Below are 14,422 nucleotides of genomic sequence, written 5' to 3'. Positions count from 1 at the left end.
TGTCCAGTGCTGTCCGTCCTTTCGAATAACCTAACTGCTCTCAAGCAACACAACGCTATGGGTCATGAGGTTCATAAAACAAAATGGAAGATGGTAGTTCAGCAAGGTGCTACCTCCCTTTTTCCATGCTAACATAAGAGGTGCCCGATTAATTTCAGTGATCGCCCAAGAAGTTCTCAACAGTGTGCATCGACCGCCTTTTCTAATGTGCAAGGTCGGGAGCAGGAAATTTAAAACGGGGAGGTTAAGAAAACCACGGACTTGTTGGAGGCACACTATAAAGTGAAATAATTTAGACCCCTAAAAGTGAAGACGGGTGTAAACCGATCTATAACTCACCCCCGTACACGAAAAGGGTGTAATAAAGCTAGAAGCTAGAGACAGAGTTACGCCATTTTTGAACAACGGTGTAAACATAATTATAACTCACCTCCGCGCACCCAAAATGAGTGTAAGGGAGTAAGTTACAGACAGAATTACACCCTTTTCACTTTTAAGGGTGTAAATCTTTTTACAGCATGCAATACCAGAACAAAGCCACACTTTACCATGACGGGAGCCTTCGCAGGCCAAACAAGGCGCAGAAACGACTGGCGGACGCGCGGCGACGGCACCTTGAAATACCTGCGCCAGCTCACCGTCACAATTTCTTCGATTTCGACAGTACCTACACGGACCTATCAAATCTTTTTATCAGTAAACAAGGGCAACGTTATCTTCCAAAAGAGCCAAATATTGAACTCGGGACGTTTCAACAAGTTTTTACTGAGCCACAACGGTCGAAAAACAAATTGGACGCGTCACCCTGACGTACCAGCGCTGTTGTCAAGCGCTCGAAATTCCATTTACCGTCCGCCTAATTTCCTTGTTATTATTCAACCAATTACCACGAAGCATAACAAAAAGGGTTCGAAAAAGAAACATTTTTTCACTCTAAACTGATTAAGTCTTTCTCTTTCATGTGTTTTAAAACTAATGGAATGAAAGCGTACCAGCCATCAACGCACTCCGCGCTGTTCCGCTTCAAAATGTCGCACTCCTTGAAACCTCGCCGATTCGCTTTGGACGACTCGGGAAAAGTATGGTACGGCACTCACTTCTTAACGCGAGACCTTTTTGTTCGAAATATTGCATTATTCGAAGTTTTTTCATATTTTCCCGTTACAGTGACTCACCTATATCTCCTCCGGTTTGAACGAAATACTGCTCATAACAAGTCGATTCCTATTTGAATGACTTGTTACGGTGAGGGCTTACTGTAATTATAGAATCAAATGAAAGGCGCACGGTGTTCTTTGCATTCCACTGGAGCTTTTGGAATGAATCCACATACGCTCTGCCCAAATTTCTACCCGAGCTCATTGTTCACATAGCGTAACATGCCCTGTAAACCCTCGCTGTAACGAAGTAATCTAGACAGGAAACGGACTTCGTTATAAGCAGTCTTTCGTTAAAACGGAGATAAGCAGGAGTCATACTAACGTGAGAACAATAAAAAATCGGATAACGCGGTATTTTGAAACAAGCGATATTGCTATAACGAGTTTTTACTGTATACATAGTGATCAACCATGGAGGCACAAGAGATTTCTCATGCCGCAGCTCGATCCTGATACACTCCATGCTCCACTAAGTTTTATCGCTACCAGATACCTTTTTGCTGTGAACTTCTGTCTTGAAAAATCATATCAGGATCATCAGCCTATTCTTACGTTCACTACAGGATGAAGGCCTCCCCCCTGCGATCTCCAATTGCCCAGTCTCATACTAGCTGATTCCAACTTCCGCCAGCAAATTTCCTCATTTAGTCACCCCAACTAGTTTCCTAGCGTCCTCCACTGCGCTTCCCTTCCCTTGGAACCCATTATGTAACTCTTAATTTTCCACCGGCATCTACCCTATGCAATACATGGCTTGCTGAGCTTCATTATTTTTTATTAATGACAACTATAGTACTGGCTATCACCGTTTCCTCTCTGATCCAAACCGCTCTGTTACCGTCTCTTACCGTTACGCCTAATATTATACTGCGATAGCAATTATATGGACACTCTAAGCGCATCCCGTCGCCGTCGCCGTGACTTTCCGTGTAAAGTCCAAGGGAGAAACACAGTCGTCGCGCGTTGCATGTTGTATGTGCGAGTCAAAGCACACGACGGAAGCCGACGATCGCAGCTCATACTGGCGCCCGCGAACGAAGAAAGCGGAGAGCAAACGCACTGCTTTCCGTCGCGCGAAAGGCCGTCGAGGAACGGGAAGGAGGGAGGGGCGGCTTTGTGCTCCGGCAGCAAATTCGCATTTCGCGACAGGGCGCAAGGGGAACTCAAGATCGCGGCTCAATGTCACGCGCCATATATGGAGGAAAGTGGGCAGGGGGGGGGAGGGGGGGGGGTTAGGAACGCGGGAAGGAGAAGGGGCTGCTTCGACTCCGCCAACAAGTGCGTACTTTGTACGGTTGCGCTCGCCGTAGCTTGAAAGTAATCTGCAGACGGCGCTGTGTTCTCGACGCTCTTGTGTTGAAGCGATGGACAGCACGAAGGTCACTTCGCTCGCTGCTGCTGCCGCGCTTGCTCGCACCAGGGCTTGAACAGCAAGTGTCCGCGCTCATTGAGCGTGATGTGTTGTTTGCTCGTGCGCGCTGACACCATATGCGTGTCAATTCAATTAGTAAGCAAACGTTTCCACGTTTATATGGCCGATCAAACTATCCCTCGTGTAGCTGTGCACTACTTGCTATCGCAGTCGATGCTGCGCCTTGCGGGCGAAACTGCTACTTCTTTCGTGCTACTTCTGTTGTGCTTGAGTTCTTTGTTAATCTATAAATTTCTGCCCCATATGTTAGCACCGGTACACTTTTCAACGACAGTCGTAAGCGCCCAGTCTGGTTTTGGTATTAGTTGCCGTATACATGCGCTCCAACCAATTTTTATCGTTCTGTAAATTTCCTCCTCATGATCAGGGTCCCCTGTGAGTAATTGAGCAAGGTAAACGTACCCCTGCACAGACTCTGGAGGCTAACTGGCGATCATGAATTCTGGTTCCCTTGCCAGACTACTGAATATTACCTTTCTCTTCTCCAGCCCCACTCTTACACTTTACCTTCTAAGGTCATCAACCATGTATTGCAATTCTTCCGCACTGTTGCTGAAAAGGTCAATGTCACCTACAAACCGACGGTTGTTGATATTCGCTGTCGCTCCTCACTCCTAAGGCTTCCGATGCAGAGCTTGATTGCTTCTAAGCATACAGTGAACACCATTGCAGATATTGTCTCCTTGCCTGACCGCTTTCTTGATAGGTAATTTTCTACTTTTCTTCTGGAGACCCAAGGTAGCTGAGGAATCTGTAGATATATTTCTCAAGGTATTCACCGATGTCTTCGTTACTCCTTGATTACGCAAAGCCTCCATGACTGCTGGTATATTCACTGAGTCATATACCTTTTCATATTCTATGAAAGCCATATAGAGAGGCTGACTGTATACCGCACATTTCTCAATTAACTGAATAATGACATGGATGTGATCCATGGTAGAATATTTCTTTACGGAAGCAGCCTGTTCTCTTGGTTGATTGAAGTGTTGCCCCCATTCTGTTTGAAACTATTAGGGGTGTGCGAATAGTGATTTTTTTTTTCAGACCGAATCGAATAGTACCAAAAGCAAATCGAATACTTTTAGAATAGTTTTAGAATAACGAACAGCCGTTATCACAATTAATATAAATCGATGTTAACATGCTAGCATTCTTAGAGTTAGCAAGTTTATGTCATTACGTACGCAGTGCGGTATGATGCGCAAATTAAAAGCACAAATGGAGCATTAGAAGCAAACAAGCGAATTCATCGCATACACAGGTCTCTTGAAAGAGTGGGAATAATCGGAGTACAGCCTGTGAAGTATAGGTACTTAAGCCAAGTATAGGTACTTAAGCCACGTAGCGTGTTACGTCACGTACAATAAAGGGCTGGCTCACAAATAAACCAAAAGTAACAAAATATAATAACATGATTAGAATGTATGAGTGCTGCAGCTAAACAGAAAGTTACAAGGCAGTACATCGAAGTATATTAATACAATAGATGGCACAGGTGAGAGCATTATAGCAACATAAATGAATACGTCACGCAAGTACGGCCAAAATATACATGCATAACATGTGCTAAAGTAGAACGCTACATGGCACAACCGCGCAAGAATTTATGGTATCTATAGTAAAGTCGCGCTCAGTTGCGATGGTAAATTATTCCAATCAATTGTAGTTCGATGTATGAGAGAACGGGAGATAAACGATAAGCAACAACTGATTCGTTTGACTTGCACGAATGATCGGGGCGCGAAAAGACATATTAGGGTGGTGTAAAAAATATATAATGAAATATAATAAAATGGAATGATATCCCCGTAATGACATACCTATTAATGCTACTTTCTCGCCAAACAAAACTAGTACCAAATTAGCATATCTGCTATCTAGGCTCGTAAGCTGATTTTGTGAAACATTAGTCCACTTTTTTTTTACTGTTCAAGCAGAGTGCTTCTACAAAATTCCCGCTATAAAGGTGCCGGGGCAGTGAGCTTCGAGATGCCAAGCGACAGCGCGGCTGGATATACGTCAACACGTGTCAGCAAGAGCCAGCGACCTCGAAGAACTGCGAGTCTTCTTGTGTTTCAACACGAAAGGAAGAAGAGAAAAATAGAGTTCATTGATATCGTTTGTCACCGTTCTGCATGTCACTGACCTCAGGCTTTTTCCACCCGAAATACTTAACGTTTCCCGTCCCGCCAACACGAACGGAGTCAACATTTAATTGCCACCACCCAGGCTCACGTCGCCATCTAGCGGGTAAAAGTAAAAGCTTTACACCCTTAGGTGCTGCGCGCGCGCTTTGTAAACCGGTCAATAGAGTTTGTTCTTTCTCCTTGAAGTTGATCACGTCTGTTCAAGGTGATAATCGGCGTTGATGAAGCAGGAGGCAGGTTGGAGGCAACAAAACTTGGAGATACATTGCAGCGAAAATATTTACAGTCGAATGCGTAGTTTGTGGAAGAACACTGATGACAAACACAAACACAAAAATACAAAAGTAAACAGCTCCTTACTCTTCTACTTTTCCTAAGTTAGAGCCTAGGACAACTGTCCCTACATGCGACCAACTGAGTCTCAATGTTCGACCACCACGTGGTTATGGCCCTGACTAACGTTGCATCGTACGAAGTCTTACTTATCTATCAGTTTAGTGACTATAGCTCAGAATGAAAGGAACGGGTTCGAGACAGTCCTTAAATACACTTCAGTAAAAAATAGAAATGGGAAGTAGAAATTGCTGGCCCACCTCAACATTCTCCTAACTAATGGCGTTACAATTGAATCTAAACAATTACTCAGTTCTGGCTGGTCTCGATAGCAGTGTTTTTAGACTTTGGGCAAGCGTTTGACACTCTTTCCCATCATATGGCTCTCTATATCTCCTATTCCCACGCTCTCCGCGATTCCTCGCTGCATGTGTGTCTATAATCTCTGTCGCCACGTTTCTGCCTAATTTGTCCACAGGCCCGCTCTCATAGAATACCAGAAGTGGCACACGTACTGGCAATTAACAAGCACTCCGCCAAGGGAGCATTTTTTTTTTCTTCCGAATCCTACGCTATCACTACGCTGGCCTCTATGATCTTTTGACGACTGGGCTGTTCTTCAATCGGGGAATCCTTGGCACCGTCTCCGCGCACGTCATAGACCGTTTAAAAGGCGCTTGCCATTGTGAGTCCTTTGTCATAGGCATTTAGACCTGACAAAAGGGCGCGCGACCTAGCCAATGCTATGTGATTTATGCTTTATGATGTCGTGCTACCTGAACCGAAATTTTCATTGCAAAGCCTGGCGCGATCAAAGGCGGTGGCATCAAATTCACCGGGGGCTTACTCGGGAGCGTCCCCATTTTGACTTCATGGCAGTAGTGCAAGATATGTAGCATCACATCATGGATCGAAGTACTGTGCACCGGCCTTAATTGTGGTATCTAGTAGGAGCCGTAGGACACGCGGTCGCATGGCTATTCGCACCTCAGAGACGATTACGAGCCTGCGAGTGAGTGAAGACGTTACCAACCAACGTGAGCAGCTTGCCAGAACTTCAGTACTTGGGGCACTACGCATGAACTCGTTAAGAAACGCGCCGCAATCATTGAAGAGAATGACGTTTAATAGCCGTAAAAATGTGCAATCTTTCGCGGTGAGGAAGTGATGATTCTAGCGTATCAGAAATAAAGCGGGATATATATGAACGAATGAATGATTATTTTCCCCCCCCCCCCAAATAAGTAGAATACAGTGTCGTGGTGGGAAAGTGGGGGAAAAAGCTGCTAATAGCAGCTGGACTCGCCCCAAGAACTCGGAAACATCCGAGCAGCAGGGTGCAGCAAACGATTTCACGATAGTTATGAAAAGAAGCTGGCGATCATTTAAATACAAATACATTGGTCATATAGTCAACAAAGAAATACATTTGTGAATCACTATTGAATAATACACAGTTGAGACATGAAGAAATGCATAATTGGGTCAATTAGAGGCGTGAAAACCAAAAGGAAAATATCAACTGGAGAACACGACGGTACATCAATTTCATTACTCATCAGTTCTTTAGGTAGTCTCGGCAGCCTACAGCGTAGCATTTCCATGCCGTAATTGGTACGCGACTGAGGCGCGTACCAGTATTCCAGAAATTGGGCTGTGTAGGGAGCTTTTCGCTCGTTGAGTTCGGCTGTTGATTAGTGTACAGTTTATATTTCGTTTGTGCTTCTTTATAGGCTATCACCAGACGGTATTCCACAAGATTCGTAATTTTGAAAGTATTAAGCTTTTGAAATAAGGAGGCTGATGGGAAATCGTGCGGCTTGTTACATACAGCACGCAAAGCTTTCTCTGGTAGTACGAACAACTTCTCAATGTTTTTTGCAGAAGTCGTACCCCATGCGAGGCAACCATAGCTTAAGTGCTTCATGAATAAGGAATTGTGTATCAATTGTTTAATGGAATGGGAGAGAAAGTTCAGTGAATAGATTTAGAGAAGCGATTTGAGAAAGTTTGCCTGCAAGGAAATCTATACGATTATTGGAGGTCATGTGTTGGTCAAAGTGTACGCCTTGTAAGGAAGTTTATTGAGCGAGTCCAACAAACGGGCGGTAGCTCGGAACAGTGAGCGCGGAGAGCAAGATGGTGGTGTTCGAACGCCGGTCTCGTGCCCTCTGTTCTTGATGATGATCGGTATGCCATTCTCTTCCTTTCTTCATTACAATTGCCCCCGTCGAGCAGTCTGATGGGATATGGAAGAGGATTTGTGAGGCAGAGAGCGCTTGTTCCATTCGAAATAGAGAGGGTCGAATAAGGCAAAAGAAGTGGCTTCCGATTTAGAAGAAGGCGTGATGGTTCAAAGAATGCAGCTTCATCACATATGCTGTTGCAGAATACGGGGAGCAAAACAGCTGCTGTCGGCGGAATTTCTGTGTCTTCTGTGACGACTATTTTGTGTGCGGCTTGATGAGCGGGGTAGTAGGACTCGTCACACAAGGGGAAGAGCTCAAGTTCAGATCTGGCACAATCAATAACGGCGTGATTATACGATAGAAAGTCCCAGCCAAGTATAATGTCGTGCGAGCAAGAGGAAAGGACGATAAGCTCGACAATGTAGTGCTCTTTAGCTATAATAAGTCGAGCAGTGCAGGCAGCTATAGGCCGAACAGGGTCTCCATTCGCTGTACGTAAGGGCATCATCTCAAAAGGCGTGGTCACCTTCCGAAGCTTGCGGCAAAGTGTGGCGTCTATAACAGAAACGGCAGCACCGGTATCGACAAGAGCATATGCACGGATGCCTTCTACGAAAACTTCGACAATATTTGACGGCAAAGTTCGAGGACTTGAGCATTTCGACAGCGCAGTTCTTGCCTCACGAACTGCGGAGGCTAGTTTCCCTCATTTTCAGGGGCTGGTCGACGACGCATGGGCGACAAGGAGCGGCGACGGGGTGAAGGTGAGCGACGAGACGTGGGTTGCGGATAGTCACGTGAAGACGTGCTTGGTTGGGGACCCGGATCTTCATAACGAGAGCGGGGACGATCTATGTAGTTCGGTGAACGGGCGTCTGAATATCCTGGCGCGCGACGGCGGCAGAATCGGGCGATATGACCAGGGCCACCGCACGCAAAACAGATCGGCCGGTTGTCGCGCGTTCGCCAGGGATTTGCAGGTATGGGAGCAGACCATGTCACGGACGGCTGAATCGGGGCTGCAGCATACGACACACCATGGGGTGGTGAGGGCTGTTGAAGCTGCTGCCGCTTTACTACCTCAGCGTAACTAAGAGGCGCGGCGACAGGTTGCTGCTGAATGGGCACCGGCATGGCCTCGGAAATCTGCTCTTGAATGACGTGTCGAAGCACGGGAGCCAACGGGATTGGTCGCTGCAGTTGCTGCTGTTGTGGGAGCTCCTGACGCTGAGCAAACGGCAGGAGAGACAACTGACGGGCCACCTCCTCACGCACAAATTCTTTCATTTGTGCGATAAGGTATGACTGGTCAGGCATGATGTCCAGTGCAGCGAGCGGTTGATTGTACGTCTGAGATGAACGTCGGGTGAGAGCCCGCTGCCTTCTCAACTCGTCGTAGCTGTGGCACAGAGTTACCACTTCAGACACTGTGCCAGGAGACTTCGCAAGAAGCATCTGAAAGACATCGTCGTCGACGCCCTTCATGATGTGCTGTATTTTGGCACTTTCGCTCATTGAGGCATCGGCGCGCCTGCAGAGATCGAGTACGTCCTCAATATAGGCGGTAAATGTTTCATTCGGTTCCTGTGCCCGTGTGCGCAGCCGTTGCTCGGCGCGTAACTTCCGCACGGCAGGGCGACCGAAAACGGCAGATATTGCCTCCTTGAAAGCAGACCAGTTTTCAAATTCCGATTCGTGGTTCGTATACCACAGCTTCGCCACGCCAGCCAAGTAAAAGTTCGCGGTACTCAACTTAGCAGCGTCATCCCACTTGTTGGGTCCACTAACTTTTTCGTAGGACGACAGCCAGTCCTCGACGTCCTGGTCTTCCGTACCCGAAAATACCGGGGGGTCTCGCTGGCGAACGGGGCCGGGACAAACGGCGGCCGGGAGAGGTGGCGGCTGTTGGGCTGCGTCAGCTTGCATGGTCGAGTGCAACGTGCGGGATCGGAGTTCCAGGGTGCCGACGATGTGCGTACCCCGCACCTCCACCAAATGTAAGGAAGTTTATTGAGCGAGTCCAACAAACGGGCGGTAGCTCGGAACAGTGAGCGCGGAGAGCAAGATGGTGGTGTTCGAACGCCGGTCTCGTGCCCTCTGTTCTTGATGATGATCGGTATGCCATTCTCTTCCTTTCTTCATTACAGCCTTAACATTTTTACAGATTCAGCGACTTCAATCATTGAGCAATTAATCCTAAGGAGTCCTTTCAAAGTGACTTGCACATTTTTAGCTTGAAACAAGCAAATATGAGCAAGGACAGGGTTTCAGAGTAGAAACACAGCAAGCATTTACAGGTGGAATGTTTTTTTGTTTTTTTTTTAAGAAATAGTGAAAGAGACGGCGATCCTTCACTTCGTTCACTTAAGCCAGCGAGGAAGCACAGACTCCTGCAGGCTTCCATCGTCACGTGGCACTTCTCACATCAACTGAACTGTCACGTCACTAGCGGATCCTGTGACGTCACTAGCGAGTCATTGATGCCACATCAACAATGCGCTATGCCCCTAGCGCTATGCTTTCAATATACAGCGCGTTTTTATGTATTTTTTAATTTTTTACACCATAGAGAATTTTAAAAATAGCCTGTGTCAGATAGCGTAATTGTAGTCCTTGAGCTATATTACTAGTAGCGGTGGACTTTACCCGGACAAAAAAAAAATCAAGACGCATAATCGACTAATTACGAAGAAAGGTCGCCAATTAACTTTCGCTTTATTTACTTTACAGCACATATAGCAATTTACGAATCGAAGCCGGTGGTTTACAAGGCATACTAGCTTGGAACGAAATCTGATGATCGCGCGGGTTTCTAGATATGCGCCGTGAAACTTGCGGTAAAAATGCGAAGTATTTGCATTCACTTTTTTTTTTTAAACAAACGACCGTTTCATGTGTTCAAACACAAAAAGTAACTGGAACGCCAATGTATTTGGTCACCAACGTCTGGAATTATCTCGTGCGCACATCTATGTGCTTAAGCACTCTGGATAATGTATGTTGTACATCTAAGCTATCACTGGTGATGCATTTCATAGCCCGAATGATTGTGGCGTCCGTACTGAGCCCTGACATGCGGAGAAGCACTCGCATATGAAGTCCGAATCGACATATTCTTTTCTTCATTACAGTGGAATAAGTTTGTTAGCGGGATTACTCGGATTCTTTATGCCTTGACAACGACAAAAAAAAACCCTCATGGACCCCATGTGCATGATAAGCCTCATTGCCTGATACGCCTGCTTCCCAGTGCACATTCTTACATTTAACGTCTTTGTGTCGCGGCTATGGTGTCCTTACAAATAGCAAATTTATGCGCAAGTTTAGATGCCATATTTTATGGAGATGTTTAGGGTTTTAGGGAGGTGGTTACAGTGCGCGGTGACAATATTTGCACGCTTATCACTTTCGTGCCTTCGCGCAGGGCGTTATTTCGAATTATCTTTACTTTTTATTGATTCCTGCCCACTCCATTCCTGCTCGAAGCGAGCTTTACAAAAACGCTATGTAACTGACTGCCGAAGTAAGATCAGAAGACGAGGCAACAAAAACAAAAGAATTAAGAAGCTGCTGATGAACTTGTGCGCCGTAAACACATGTAAAAGAACCCGTTGCGAGGATATCATCATCGGGTCATCGCCTAAAAGATAAATATGTTACACGGCTACACTGCCAAAACCTTAGGTGACACGGACTACAAACAAACCTCACAGGTCATAATTAAGCTTCCACATCTAAATAGAAAACAAAACTTGCATTATTTATTTTGTTTCTACTTTCCTTCAAGAGCTTTTGTCGCTGTTTCACGCTCGCTAATTTGCAATATATTGTTTAGCGGACGGAGCCCAGTGACAAGATTCAAACAGTCAGTCGTTGTGACATATTTGGTTTGTCTCGAATACTAGAAAATACCGAATTCATATTCAAAACTTCGAACATTCTCCAACCCCTAACTCAAAGTTGTCGTAAAAGCTCCTAGTTGTGTCACAGTGTACAAGAAATATTCCTGGCAGAGTCCACCCGGCGTTGTCTTGCGGTTCGACGGCATCGGCCATGCTGCGCCATCTCTTACATGTAAAGAGGCGCCTTTGAAGTTCTACAAATCGCCTCCGAGATCCCGCGTGTTCCTCAATCTCGGATGCCTTGCGTTGCGCAAGCGCCATCTGTTACCTCCAGGCAACAGCAAATGCAAAAAGAAGAGGCGGCGGCGGCGGCGGCGGCGACATCTAGTGGTGCCCGAACCATACGCTTTCTCCTCAGTTTCGCCTTGAATGCGCCAGATGGCACGGCATTTTCTTCTTAGAGCGCATCAAGCCACTCTATTACATTCGCAAACATTACAAAGCGCGCCCGGTCCATTGCTCAGTTCAGCAGACAGCGTATATCAGACGTAGAACTGAAGTTTCGAGAAAGAAAGCGGATTGAAATGCTAGCGGCATGCATATTTTGGCACGAAATAGATGCTACCTGTTCGCTTTCACGCTTGGTGTCTAACAAAACCACGTGGCCATAGGTTTCAAGCGCATTTTTTACACATATGAACCGCGGCTCCAATGGACCAAGAGGCTGACGCAAACACGATGACATACACTATGAGCCATCAACAAAGAGCAAGCAGGCAAACAAACAGAGACACACAGCAAATAAGCGTCATCAATAAATGAGCAACTAGTTTGAGAGAAAGACAAAAAAAAGGAAAACTAATGAACATATAGACGCGGTTGTTCAGTCCCTTACTGAATGACGCCTATTCGCCTTCATTTCCCAAGTAGTAAGGGAGAGTGTAGGCGCAAGGTGAACGACAGCTCGAGCATAGACGAACGTGAGTGAGTGATCTCGTGGAGGTGCGGGGGCAAACCTCAACACTTAAACACGCCTAGTACGTCAGTTGAGCGGTGGGAGGTACAGCTGACCGGCGATACGCTGGCGGGACAAGAAGCTCTCGTCCAGCAAGTACGTCGAGCAGCCATGACCAGTGGAGTCCTGGAATGAGGACGCCACCCACTCGACCTCAAGAGCAACAACCTCGATGGTCCAAATAAACGTTCCCTCTCTCTCTCTCTGTCTTGCCGAGTAACTACGACAGATAAATGAGAATACAGAACACTTCAGAGTAAGCTTATCTCGAGACACAATAAGCCGCTCGCGGGGGTAGCTTTGTGCTTGTGGCGTTGCGCGGCTGAGCCCGAGGTCCCCGGTTCGATCCCGGCCGTCGCGGTCGAAATTAAAGGGGGGGGGGGGGGGGGTGCAAAACGCAAGAAACGCTCGCGTACTTAAAGGTAAATGTGCACGTTACAGAACACGAAGCGGTCAAAATTAATTCGAAGTCTCCCACTACGACGTCCCTCATAATGAGATCGTGGTTTTGGCACGAGTCTCTCTTTTTTCTTTTAGCTAAATAAAAAGTAACGAACGCTAATATCTAAAGACGAAAAAAAAAACGTTTTACCTATGACACACTGAAATATACACACAAAAGCATGTAATGGGCAACGCAGTTAAACAAAACATTTCCGCCCAAGCACTCCGTACAGATGGTTAATCAGCGAAGCTGAAACGCGCGGCCCCACTGTTTATCCCTGCGTTAATCCCGACGGTTCATTAAACGACGGCTTGGTAGGCCGCCGGATCCTCGGTACGCATTTGCTGCTTGCGCTCGGCTGCGCGAGCTTGTTCTTGTGCTCGGGCTGCAGCATCGGCATGGTGTAGACGAGCTCGTTCCCGGTTAAGCTCGCGGCGTTGCTGATCGAAGGCTGCCTGCTCCTCGGGAGCACGTATGACGCGTGGCCTAGCTATTTCGGAGCCGGAGAGAAACTACCGCGCGCGCGCTCGGCTGCGACGGAGAGCAACGACGTCACTACTGGCGCAGTCAATCACGCGCCTTTCTCTCTTTTTCTTTTTTTTTTCGCGCATACGCATGGGGTTGTACCGGGGGAGTTTCCGGCGTGCAGGCGACAGACGGACGGACGAATGAATCGGCTAGCCATATACACCTACTCTGTAAAAGAGATTGAGACCAACGTCACCCGTTGTCGTGCTGCCTTGTAACTGCTGGCGGCACATGCCCGTCATCCTTTAGTTTCTTTTCTTATCACTCCTTTCGCCCTTTTATTTCCGGAGTAAAATCAATAAACACATTCTGTTCCGAACCTCGAACTACGTATAGTCAGCGTCAAGAGAGGCCCGTGCATGTCTTAGCGCTGTAACAGAAAGAAAGGAAACACATGCATGCAAGCGTCGGATTAACGCGTTTAAATATTTGTTTTCCGTCGCACAATTGACGAAGACCAATACTTTTCCAGAGGTGTTGATGCCCCAAATTTTCTAGCCGTTGTTGAAACTATGTTCCGATACATGTTTTTTTTTCTAATGTTAACTGACAGTTTGTTGAGCTGGTTGTTTTTGTTTGTTGAAATTGTTCATTTGTTGCTTTTGTTGTCATCTTTCGCGGCAATGCAATAGTTTCTTGTGCTGGCTATTTTGTACTGAAGTATTTGTCGTTTTTTTTTAAATTTTGCAGCAATATAACCTCCCTTCAAAATGCATTCTTCGTGCAGACAGACAGACAGACAGACAGACAGACAGACAGACAGACAGACAGACAGACAGACAGACAGACAGACAGACAGACAGACAGAGAAAGCAAAGGAAGGCAACACGCATGCACACTCCAAAATTACCAGACTTCCATTAAGCCGCACTAAACGCACTACAGTCGGTGATAAGTCAAAGGTTCTGTGATAAACAATGCTGTCCGACTCAGAAATGCTACAGAGGGTGTTTCACGTAACTTGAACCCAGTTGCAAAAACATTCGGACGGAATTCATCTACGATGACTATCCAAGTATGTGAATAACCGAAACGCATCATGTATAAAGAATGTACTGCAGCGGGGCACTTCTTTCGCGCTTCCCTCTGGACACGCTGCGCCGTCTGGCGGCGCCGCCGTGAAGTCCGCACATACCCAGAGGCACATACACGGTGACCAAAGTTGGCGCCAAAAATTCGTCAAAGGGTTCTTCAATTATTACTGGAGTTTTCCTGGACGCACACCGCGCTTGCTACAACAGATGGGTGTGATGAGAAATGAAACTATATGCACAGTTCACAACACAGATACACAACACAATGAAAACACACCACAACAATAAACGAAA

This window comes from Dermacentor andersoni, chromosome 11, assembly GCF_023375885.2.
Source record: "Dermacentor andersoni chromosome 11, qqDerAnde1_hic_scaffold, whole genome shotgun sequence".
Lineage (NCBI taxonomy): Eukaryota > Metazoa > Arthropoda > Arachnida > Ixodida > Ixodidae > Dermacentor > Dermacentor andersoni.
The sequence above is the reverse complement of the archived record's forward strand: the minus strand, read 5'-3'. Positions refer to the sequence as shown.